At 38.3% G+C, this 9,849-nt stretch overlaps 1 protein-coding gene across 39 annotated transcripts in view; it reads right to left on the bottom strand.

The window, feature by feature from the left end:
• Positions 1–9,849, bottom strand: part of NPY5R (neuropeptide Y receptor Y5) — a 175,749-nt gene that overhangs the window by 90,830 nt on the left and 75,070 nt on the right. For 18 of the 39 annotated variants that reach the window (XR_011170195.1, XR_011170187.1, XR_011170192.1 and 15 more), the window contains one exon: positions 3,720–3,796. The exons of 11 other annotated variants lie outside the window; for them this stretch is intronic. The gene's annotated coding sequence lies outside the window, so the exon portion shown is untranslated. Of the gene's footprint in view, positions 1–2,881; positions 3,036–3,186; positions 3,436–3,719; positions 3,797–9,849 lie in introns of those variants that run through there. 10 more of the 39 variants (XR_011170193.1, XR_011170189.1, XR_011170180.1 and 7 more) reach the window with 4 other exon arrangements.

The following is a 9,849-nucleotide window of genomic DNA, read 5'->3' as shown; positions in this document are numbered from 1 at the left end:
GAAGGAAGGAAGGAAGGAAGGAAGGAAGGGAATGATGATATAATTCTCCAGCCCCTACCAGTTCTCCTAGGTAGCTCTGGTGGGGGTAGTGTGATACATGGGAAAGATGACTGATATGGGAATCAGAAAGTCAGACTTTTTCTTCTAGTACAGGTTCTGTCCCCAGTTCACCTTAGGCTTTACTTCCCTTTGTTTTCTCATCTATAAAATGACCATCTTCCTAAACTACATGTAGAAGGTTAATCAGGAGAGCCCCATCAACTAGATGAGGCCAAAGGAAAGAGGCCATTGTTTGGGACTTCTCTTAATTTGGAAGGACTCTGATTGTGCTTCCTAGATAGGTCAAACATACCACAGAGACATTAAGCATAAACTAAACCAAAATCTAATGGTATGTGCTTCCTCATAGTGGAATGGGAAAAGAAAAAAAAAAAGAACTTGGGAGTTGCTAGAGAGGCAACCCACTTTCCACAAAACCCATGAATAGCTCTGTATTAGTAGATTTCAAAGTTTACATTTGTTCTTCCTCATGAATCTCCTCAGGCTCCAGGACCACTGATTATTTTTCTTTTCCCTAGGAAAAAGCCTCAGCTTTTTATTCTGCTCCACTAGTGCCTTTGCCTAAGAGATTCTTTCACTGTTTTTCCAAAACTAGATCCAGGCACTTTCCTATTCTCCTTAGAAAGTGAATTAGGCTTTTTAGTCAGTCTATCACTTTCTCTCCAGTCTTGTCATCTTCAAGGCCTTCAGCTATATAGTTGAGGGCATGTTTAACTGCAACTTGCCTCTTCCAAGTCTCCTAGCATGGACTCAATCCTCTCCCAATGCAGAGGAGGTTTGATGTCACTGCATCTCCATGACGGTCATTAGTAGCAATCTGAAGGAAGATGGTTCTGATGCCTATGAAACCCTAATCCAGGGGCCTCAGTCTATTTTTAGCTCTAGATTAGTTCTGATAGGTCTGTCTACTCCTCATTTAGAAGAAAAGTACAAAAAGGTAGCTCTGATCTGAGCCTAGCCTGAGCCCGAGTCCATCAAATCATCCTTGATGCAGAAAGAATTTTTCAATGAGGCTCTTCCTATCCTATCAAAGAGGCAACATCAAGATCCTTTGCCCCTCCTCTGTCTTTCCACAGGAAAATGGGGGCAAAATCAATCTCATGCAATGAGATTCAACCTTATCAAGTTGACCAGTTTCTCCTGATCAAACCTGTACATTTAAAATGTAAAACAACATGATGTTTAATGTCTCTCCACCTCCCTATTCTTATATCACATGACTACACGATCACAGGAGTGATGCATTTTGCTCTTGGAGAGTTGATTTATAAAATCAAATATATTATTTTGTGTTTCATGAACATAATTGCCGTTTCCCAGGTTTGGGGCAGATAGAAAGACCCGCCTCTCCCAGGCCAATATTACTCCCTCAGTCCCCTGTTCTGATTGCTTTAGAGAAGTCTGCTTTAGGGTTGTTTCTACAATGACTATTTTCCAAAACAACAAGAACAAGAACAGGAACGAAAAAACGACAACTACTACCACCACCACCACTACTACCAAACAGGGACACACAGTCTGACAAAGGACATTCCTTTACAAGACTTAAGTTAAAAGTATGCTTTTTAATTTTTTTAAATTGGGACTATTCTAGAAAATCCAAGGTATATAGTCACTATGGATAACTTTAATAAGAGTCAATCTGGCAATAATAAAAGAAAGCCTAGTCGTGGATAATCTTTAGAACATATGCAATAGACATAGCAACCATTTCTTCCTGAACCAAAATCAGGATACATGACCCAACAAAATATATTCCTTTTTTAAAAATACTTTTCCTTTCTCAAGTTCAGTACAGTCTTTAAAAATCCAGGATATATGGTCACCAGAAGTATGAATGATTTTGGAACAAGTTAATTTTTTTTTAATTGCAGATCTACTTTTCTAACTATGTTTTGCTTAAACTAATGTTAAAATTCATTTTCATTCCTTGAGCACACACTGACTGGTAAGAGGCCAGGGAAACAACTGGGTGTATGCTGGGGAGCAAAGGAAGCTGTCTGGGAAAGAGGCAGTGAAGTTCGGTTACCATGCCATATGTCCCAGATTTCCTGGGACAGTCCCAATTTCAAGGAGAGAATGGGCACTTTTAACTAGGGCTTACCAAGTAATTTCCTTTGTCAGACCACAAATTCTGATTTGGGGCATGGGAAAATGTATTCCCAGTAGGTATAGAAGAAGAAGCAACAAAGCAAGAGCACACAGACCTGAGTTCTAGTTCCCATTGTGCCAATAATTAATTTTACTGCTCACCACATAATAAATTACTACATGGAAATTCATTGGGGATTTAAAGTTCTCTTTATGCTAAAATTTTAAATTGCATCTGAAATTTCTCTATCACCCACTATTAAATGACACATGAATTTTAATATAAACCATGCAATAGGAGGCAGTAGTAAAACAGTGTGACTTTCTGAAGGGGACTGAGGAGGTGGAGGATGAGAGAAGTCACAAGTTGGCTTGTTCTTGCATGCTGTAGGAAGACCCAACTTATGAGCGGTGTGGCAAGACAGACTCATGCACATCCAATCATGCAGTGAAATTCTCAATATGTAGCATATTGTTCAGTCAGTTGTGTGCCAGGTGCCATTTGGTAAACATAATTTTTTTTCTAATCTCATTTTCTAAGGTGTTTTGTAGTTTGGAGATGCTGATATACAATCCTTAAATTCTCACAAATGTATGCCTCATTTTCTAAGGTGTTTTGTAGTTTGAAGATGCTGATATACAATCCTTAAATTCTCACAAATGTATGCCTCACAAATGTATTGATCACCTGAATTGTTATGTAGCTAACTTTTAACTCCAGAGATTAAACTTTATTCGTCTAGTCAAGAAAACATGAACTTTATTTGTATTATAAAATAGGTGCTCAGGATAAGGCTTGGACCCCTCTCACTTGTTCTGTATCTCTTGTGTTAAATTACTAACTGGCTGGATACATGGATCTTGTCACATAACATTTGCAGTTCCTATGATTTGGAGAGAACAGAAAGACCATTCAACAGATTGCTATATTTGCTTAACAAATATATCAGGAATTTCCTCCAAATCTAAACATACTATAAAAATCCAAATAGACTATAATCTATAAGATCTCTATTTTACACAGTGAAGAACTACCTGTATTGAAACAACGAGAAACTTGGAACTTGTATGAAGATGAAACCGATGATTCAGACTGTAATGATGAGGCTCAGCATGACAAGGTAGGAGACCAGCAACATGATGATGCCCCCATGGGAAGTCACTTTTCCATCCTCAGATCCTCATTTAATAACTCAAGCAGTTCTAGTGACCTTACTCATGATCTTGCCAAAAAAAACCCATCAAGCTAAACCTTCAGCTTCTATAGAAAAAGGACGGAATATCCTGTAAGAGGGTACCAAAATATGTTCTAAGCATGACATTTCTGTCAAGAAGGACAAAACAGGAAAACATTCTTGATATGTCTATGGGGATCTAAAAGTGATTGCTCTTTACTAATATTATAACTAGAAAGGTACCAAATACTGCTGCATTGTTTGTGAATGGGAGAGCAGTGACAAGAATAACCACTACATTAAAAAATACACTAGCCTCAAAAGAAAGAACCAAATCCCCAAACAAAAAATGTGGTAAGTCAACCACTAGTAGTCCTGAACAAATTTTCTTACCACCGTTGCACATTAAACTTGGTTTAATGAAAAATTTTGTCAAGGCGATGGATCGAAATGGTGCAGGTTTTCTTTATCTGAAAAATAAATTTCCAAGAATCAGTGAAACTAAAAACAAAGTGGGGGGATTTGTGGGTCCTCAAGTAAGGGAAGTGATGAAAGACAAACATTTTGAAGAACAGTTGAATAAAGTTGAAGGAGCTATATAGAAATCATTTTAAAAAGGAAACCAAAACTTTTTTGGGGAAACTACAAGGCAGAAAATTACCAAGAACTTATCAATGAATCTTCTCAAATCCTATAAAGTTATGGGATGCAACATGTCACTCAAGAGCCATTTCTTGGATTCACACTTGGATTTCTTCCCAGAAAACCTATATGCTATTAGTGATAAGCACAGGTACGGCTTCTATCAGGAAATCTCCATAGTGGAAAAGTAATACCGGGAAAGTATATTGGCTGACTACTGTTGGATAACCGAGCAGAAATATTCCACAGGTGAGATAAGGCGCAACAGAAAATCATCAGTGACTACATTTTAGGTGAATTAAATAGTACAGTTGTTTAATAAAAACTATTTTCAAAAAACCAAACTGATTCCTGTAAAAACTCTAGGTGGTAGATAAAATCTGAAGCTATGCTTTAAATAAACACAGATGATACCATATAAGGTTCTCATGATTTTATGAGTATGACAGGAAACAAAGCCCTATTGATTTATTTTGTCCACTTTTGTGTGGTCCCAGGTTGGCCACTTCACCATTCTAAAGCAATATTTTCCATGAAGGTGCTGAGTGAGATGATCTCTAGACTTTAGAGCCTTTTGTCTAATGTTTCATCACAGATGATTTATGTGTGACTAAGAGTTGCCTGTAGTTAATATGTGTAATGCCACAGGAGATGGATTATAGCCCTAGGGCTTTTCAGAAAACCAAGAAGCATGCAAAACTGTGAAATTACATTTAAAACAACATGTCAGGGTCCCCTTTACTATTTCAATCCTCACAACAACTCCACGAGCAAACACTGTAAGTATGATTATGCTAATGTTCATTCGATTTAGAGATCATCTGGTGTAGCCTCTCACATTTATTTACAGGACAGAAAACTGAGGATTTGGGATGTTAAGTGACTTGCCCCAAGGTCTCATGGGTAGCAAGAAGCTGAGTTGAAATTCAGATCTAAGGCCTTTATGGGGAAAATGAGGGTGGAAGGGGTGATACAATTGTTTAAGTTTATACAACTATTAAAAAGCAAAAATGTAGAACCTAAAAAAATAACACAATTAGGTTCCATCCTATCCAGGCAGCTAATAGCACAGTAGACAGAGTGCTAGGACTGGAGTCAGGAAGACCTGAGTTCAAATCCACCTCAGATACTAACTGAGTGACTCTGGACAAGTCACTTAACTTCTATTTGTCTTGGTTTCCTTACTGTAAAATGAGGAAAATAACAGCACCTACCTCACTGGGTTTTTGTGAGGATCAAATGATCCTTTGTAAAAAGTTCAACACAATGCCAAAGGTGTTCTATAGATGCTTATTCCCTTCCTTCCTTCTCCTCTGCTCCCTTGATTCCTCCTCTCTCCCAGCACTTCTTAAACTGTGGGTCACAACACAGTTTAAGAAATGCGGAAGGGGTGTCTAGTGTAAAAAGTTTCAGAAGCCCTGATTCTAGACCATATTTTTCACAGCTAGAAGGAAACCCTAAGGTAACACCTGATAAACTAAAAAAGGTCAAAGTACTTATCTTCCTAGCTTTATCTTTACTTTAAACAGGAACTCAAAAAGGAAAACCTAAGACTCAAAGAAAGACTATCTAAAGACAAATGGTAAGGCTGACAGCTGCTTTTGAGGAGGAAGCTCTTTCCAGCCCTCCTCAAATGCTACCATAGAGACAACAATCACCTTGTCTATTTGAGATAATTGTGCTACCATACTTAAATTAGAGAGATGGGTTTGATTTCTGGCTCTGTCAATTGACAACTTGTGTGACCTTAGGCAAGTCACTATGAAGTGAAAGGCTGACCCTAGTTGATCTCTAAAACCCCTTCCCATTTTGTTTATGTTAGGTGTGTCTTCCACATTATTTTCACTGGCCCTCCTTTGGTTGAATTATTTAACTGAAGAAAAAAAGGAAGGCTGAATGGAGGGGGTAGGAGAAGTATGGGATGTAGAACTGGAAAGTCATGTAATCCAAGGAATCATTTCACAGATGATGAGCCTGAGATCTGAAGAGGTTACCTTTACATTTATGTTAAGTTTATGACTTACCCAAGGTCACAGTTGAAGTTTGACTGAACCTAAGTCCTTTGACTCCAAAACTCCATTACTGTAATTTTAAGCCCCTTCTGTCACTGTCCTAGACTCCCCACGACTCCAAGACTACTCCTATGTGCTGCTATTCCATTACTTCAGTTGCTAGGACTTCCCATCCTAAGTATTTTATCTATATTTGCTGTTTGCTTATCTGTGTACCTGTTCTTCTCCCTCAATTGAATGCATGCTCCTTTGAGAGCAGAAATTATTTCATTTTCCTCTTTATCTTCTCATAGAGCCTGCTACACAAAGGTGCTTAACACATGCTTATTGAATCAACAGCAAATAAATGCTTCTATCCTCTAACAACAGCTGTCTTTTAAAAATTGGCCAAAGTACCAGGGTGGTAAAAGGAAGTACCTTACACCTGACCAATCTGTCTCTGAAGGCCTAGTCTCAACTCACCGATCATGAGATCAGAATGGTAGCACAGCAGATTCCTGACTGTCTGTTCAGGGTTAAACACAAATAGCATTCAGGGCTTTATTCAAAGGCAAGGCTTTTATATATCCCAGGCCTTATACTAGCACCTGTTACTTTTTATTATTGTTGTTGTTGCTATTTTTGGTTGACTGCTTTCCTTATACATTTTTCTTTTGTTTCCATCATTTTTTCCACACAAATATGTATTTAGAATAACTTTTTTTTTAAACTGTATCTTAGCAACAGTGCCACAGTGTTATCTAAAGCAAACCACTTGGCCATAAACTATGTAGGCAAAGTCATTTAATGTGATCAACTTAGTTTTCCTGATATAGTAGGAGTTCAAGGTGTTGCTGAAGATTAAAGGCAAATTTTTCAGACCTAAAATGTTTCATCATTGAACCTGATATTCAATAGATGGTATACAGGGAACTCCTGTCTTTCATAATCATAAATTCATACAACTTTAGAGTAGTGTAGGACCTTAGGGATAATCTGATGTCACCCCCTCATGTTACAGATGAGAAAACGCTGGCTAGGAAGGCTTGATCTGACTTGACCAAGGTCACACGGCTAATTAGAGGCAAAACTGGAAGTAGAAGCCTATAGTCCTTACTCTTTAGTCTAGTTACCACAGTGGCTCCAGGTTATTTTATATGAAGTAACACATTCCTTATTTCAGAGGACAGAAAATATTACTTTAAAAGGATGCTCTTTAGGAATTTAAGTGTTAATTAACATGCCCTTCATAAGGGCTTTATTGAATGTATTGTTAAGTTACGAATCTATCTTCTATACTTCCTGAGAACTTGTATTCTGAGGTCCAGACCTCTATCTCTCTGGCCCCATTCTACTAGTGGGGCCTGACCCACCCCACTGCAGGGTGACCCACCATTAAACAGGAGCAATGGATTTTCACTGATCTATGCCACTTTCTCAGGCTTAATCCCCCTTGTGACCAAGGACACACATTTTTTCGAGCTTGAGTTCCAGGCCAAATACACTGAACGGAGTGCAACTAATTGTCCCAGGTGCTGATCGATCCCATGCCCTCAGTCTCATTAGCGTGACGTTCTAACAAACTCAGCTAAACACTTTAAACAAGGGGCTCAAAGATTATTTCATTACAAGTACAAAGGAGGCGAAACCCAGGTCCTGAGATGGAAACCACTTGCTCAAAGTCATAGAATATCAGACAACAATCTCACACTCACTAAAGCAGCTACTGACAAGGGATTAGTTTCTGAGTCTGAATTTTCAGTTCATTATTTTGACCAGTCATACTGCCTTGCTCATGTTTTTATGAACATATACTACTGTGCAGGCAAGGGCTGAAATAAAACATTCAGTCTGTTAAGGTTGTTAGGCAATCTATATAATGACTAAAAGCAGCAGATAATGTGAGAAATATTGATGATGTAGTTAAAGCATTCTATGCAAGGAATGCTTAGTTATTTTATACACAATTGACAAATGGTTAGGGAGGATGCACTATAACTATGTGAATTGTGGATTTTTAAGAAAAATTAATTCATATGAAATCATGAGTAACTTTTAGTACTAAGTAGAAAAAAGGTAATACATATGATTGTAAAACAAAAGCAATTATATCGTTTTCGGTGTGATAGATATGAAGAGACTTAAAAAAAAGAGTGAATTGTTACAAAATAGATAAACTCAGGTAACAGCATCAAAAAAAAAAACCCACCACTTATGATTGCCTTTTGTCACATTCTGATCATGTTGCATTCCTATTAAAGAAACCTCAGTAGCTCCCTAGTGCTTTCCTATAATTTCTCTATGATAAAATACAAAGTCTTCTGCCAGGAATTTGGCTTTAAACCCCTCTGAAATGGCTCCAAACTACCTTTCCAGACTGATTCCACATATTTCCCCTCACCAACAATATTCCAATCAAACTGATTTACTGAACAGGACATTTCTTCTATTTATTTCCCTGACGTTCCCACAAGCTGCCCTAGACCTAGACTGCTTTCTTCCACATCACCTTCACTTCAGGGATCCTTCAAGCTCTGCTCAAGTTAACTATCCCACATGCTTTCCTGATGCCCCTGGTTGATAGATCTCTCCCCTAATACTTTGTATTTTATATTTCCTTATCCATATACATGTTGTCCTCCTCATTGAACAAGCCAATCAAATATAAACTCTTTGAGGACAGGGACTTTTGTGTTTCTGGCTTTGTATCCCCAACTCAAAGAAGTATCTTACATATAGTAGGTGACTAATAGATGCTTACTGAATTGAATTTCTGAGCACAAATTCTTAATTTGACCCTACTGTTACATGATAATATGTCCCATAATTATGTCTCGCACTAGACAATGTTTTTCTAAACCATTCTAAAGCATGTGTTATTATCTTTACAATGCCTTCATCAAACTCCTCTTAAGCGTCATGGTGTGGTGATGATTTAGGGTTTCTGAAAACTATGCCAGCAGAGCACAAACTTCTGGAGGGCCTCCCAGTCTGGAAAGACATCAAGAATGGTCCTTTGGGGGACTTTCAGTTCATGGAGACCCAGCCTGGCTATGTTTGGAGAGGTTCAACAATGGAAGGCTAGATACCACATAATAAAGTTTGGGTTACTGCAGCTCATTATACCATTTTATATCAGTAGAGGTATGGTGGACTCAATCTGACTCAGTCTTGTTCCCTGGTGGTTTAGGTCTAATACTGGAACAAAATAATAAACTGGTAGCTCATTCAAATAAGCCAGAATATAGAAAGGATACAGCACTCAGTCTGGGTAGATGGTCCCCTTGAGTTCCATACAGAAAATGAAGAGGGCAGGATATGACGACTGATGTGGTCTTGGGATAGCTGCCAAGTCAGAAGCACCTTGATTCCACAAAGGTGGGACTTTTGCCTTTAGATGACCAGGAGGCCATAATACCATAGCTTGAGGCCATTAGAAAGTTGTCAAGAGCCCTGTGGTTTCAGTCTTGGCCCTGTGAGCCATAAAGTCTTGGGGACTGCTTCCTTGCCTCTTATATCAAGAACAAGCTTAACCTACATACATGGCCATGTGGGGAGGAATTCTTATCACAGGAGGAAATACCCACATGTATTGAAATAATGGATCTTTTATCATATTGAAATATTTTCTTAGAAAAACCTTTTGAGGTAGGGTACTTATTACCAGTTATTCCCATCTATAAACTCTGGTCCAAACACAGTGGCCTATTTGCTTTTCCTCAAACAAGACTTCTCCTTGCTTTTGCACTTCTTGCTTTCTAGGCTTGGAATTCACTTCTTCACTTGGAACCCTGGTTTCCTTCAAAATTCAGCTCAAATTCCACCTTCTACATGAAGTCTTCCTGAACTCCTGAGCTATGAGTGTCCTCCCTCTCAAAATTTCTTTGAAC

This window comes from Petaurus breviceps, unplaced genomic scaffold, assembly GCF_028583685.1.
Source record: "Petaurus breviceps papuanus isolate PSGF00001 unplaced genomic scaffold, PetGlider_PUasm1.0 126, whole genome shotgun sequence".
Taxonomy (NCBI): domain Eukaryota; kingdom Metazoa; phylum Chordata; class Mammalia; order Diprotodontia; family Petauridae; genus Petaurus; species Petaurus breviceps.
This window is presented reverse-complemented; position numbering and strand designations above follow the sequence as displayed.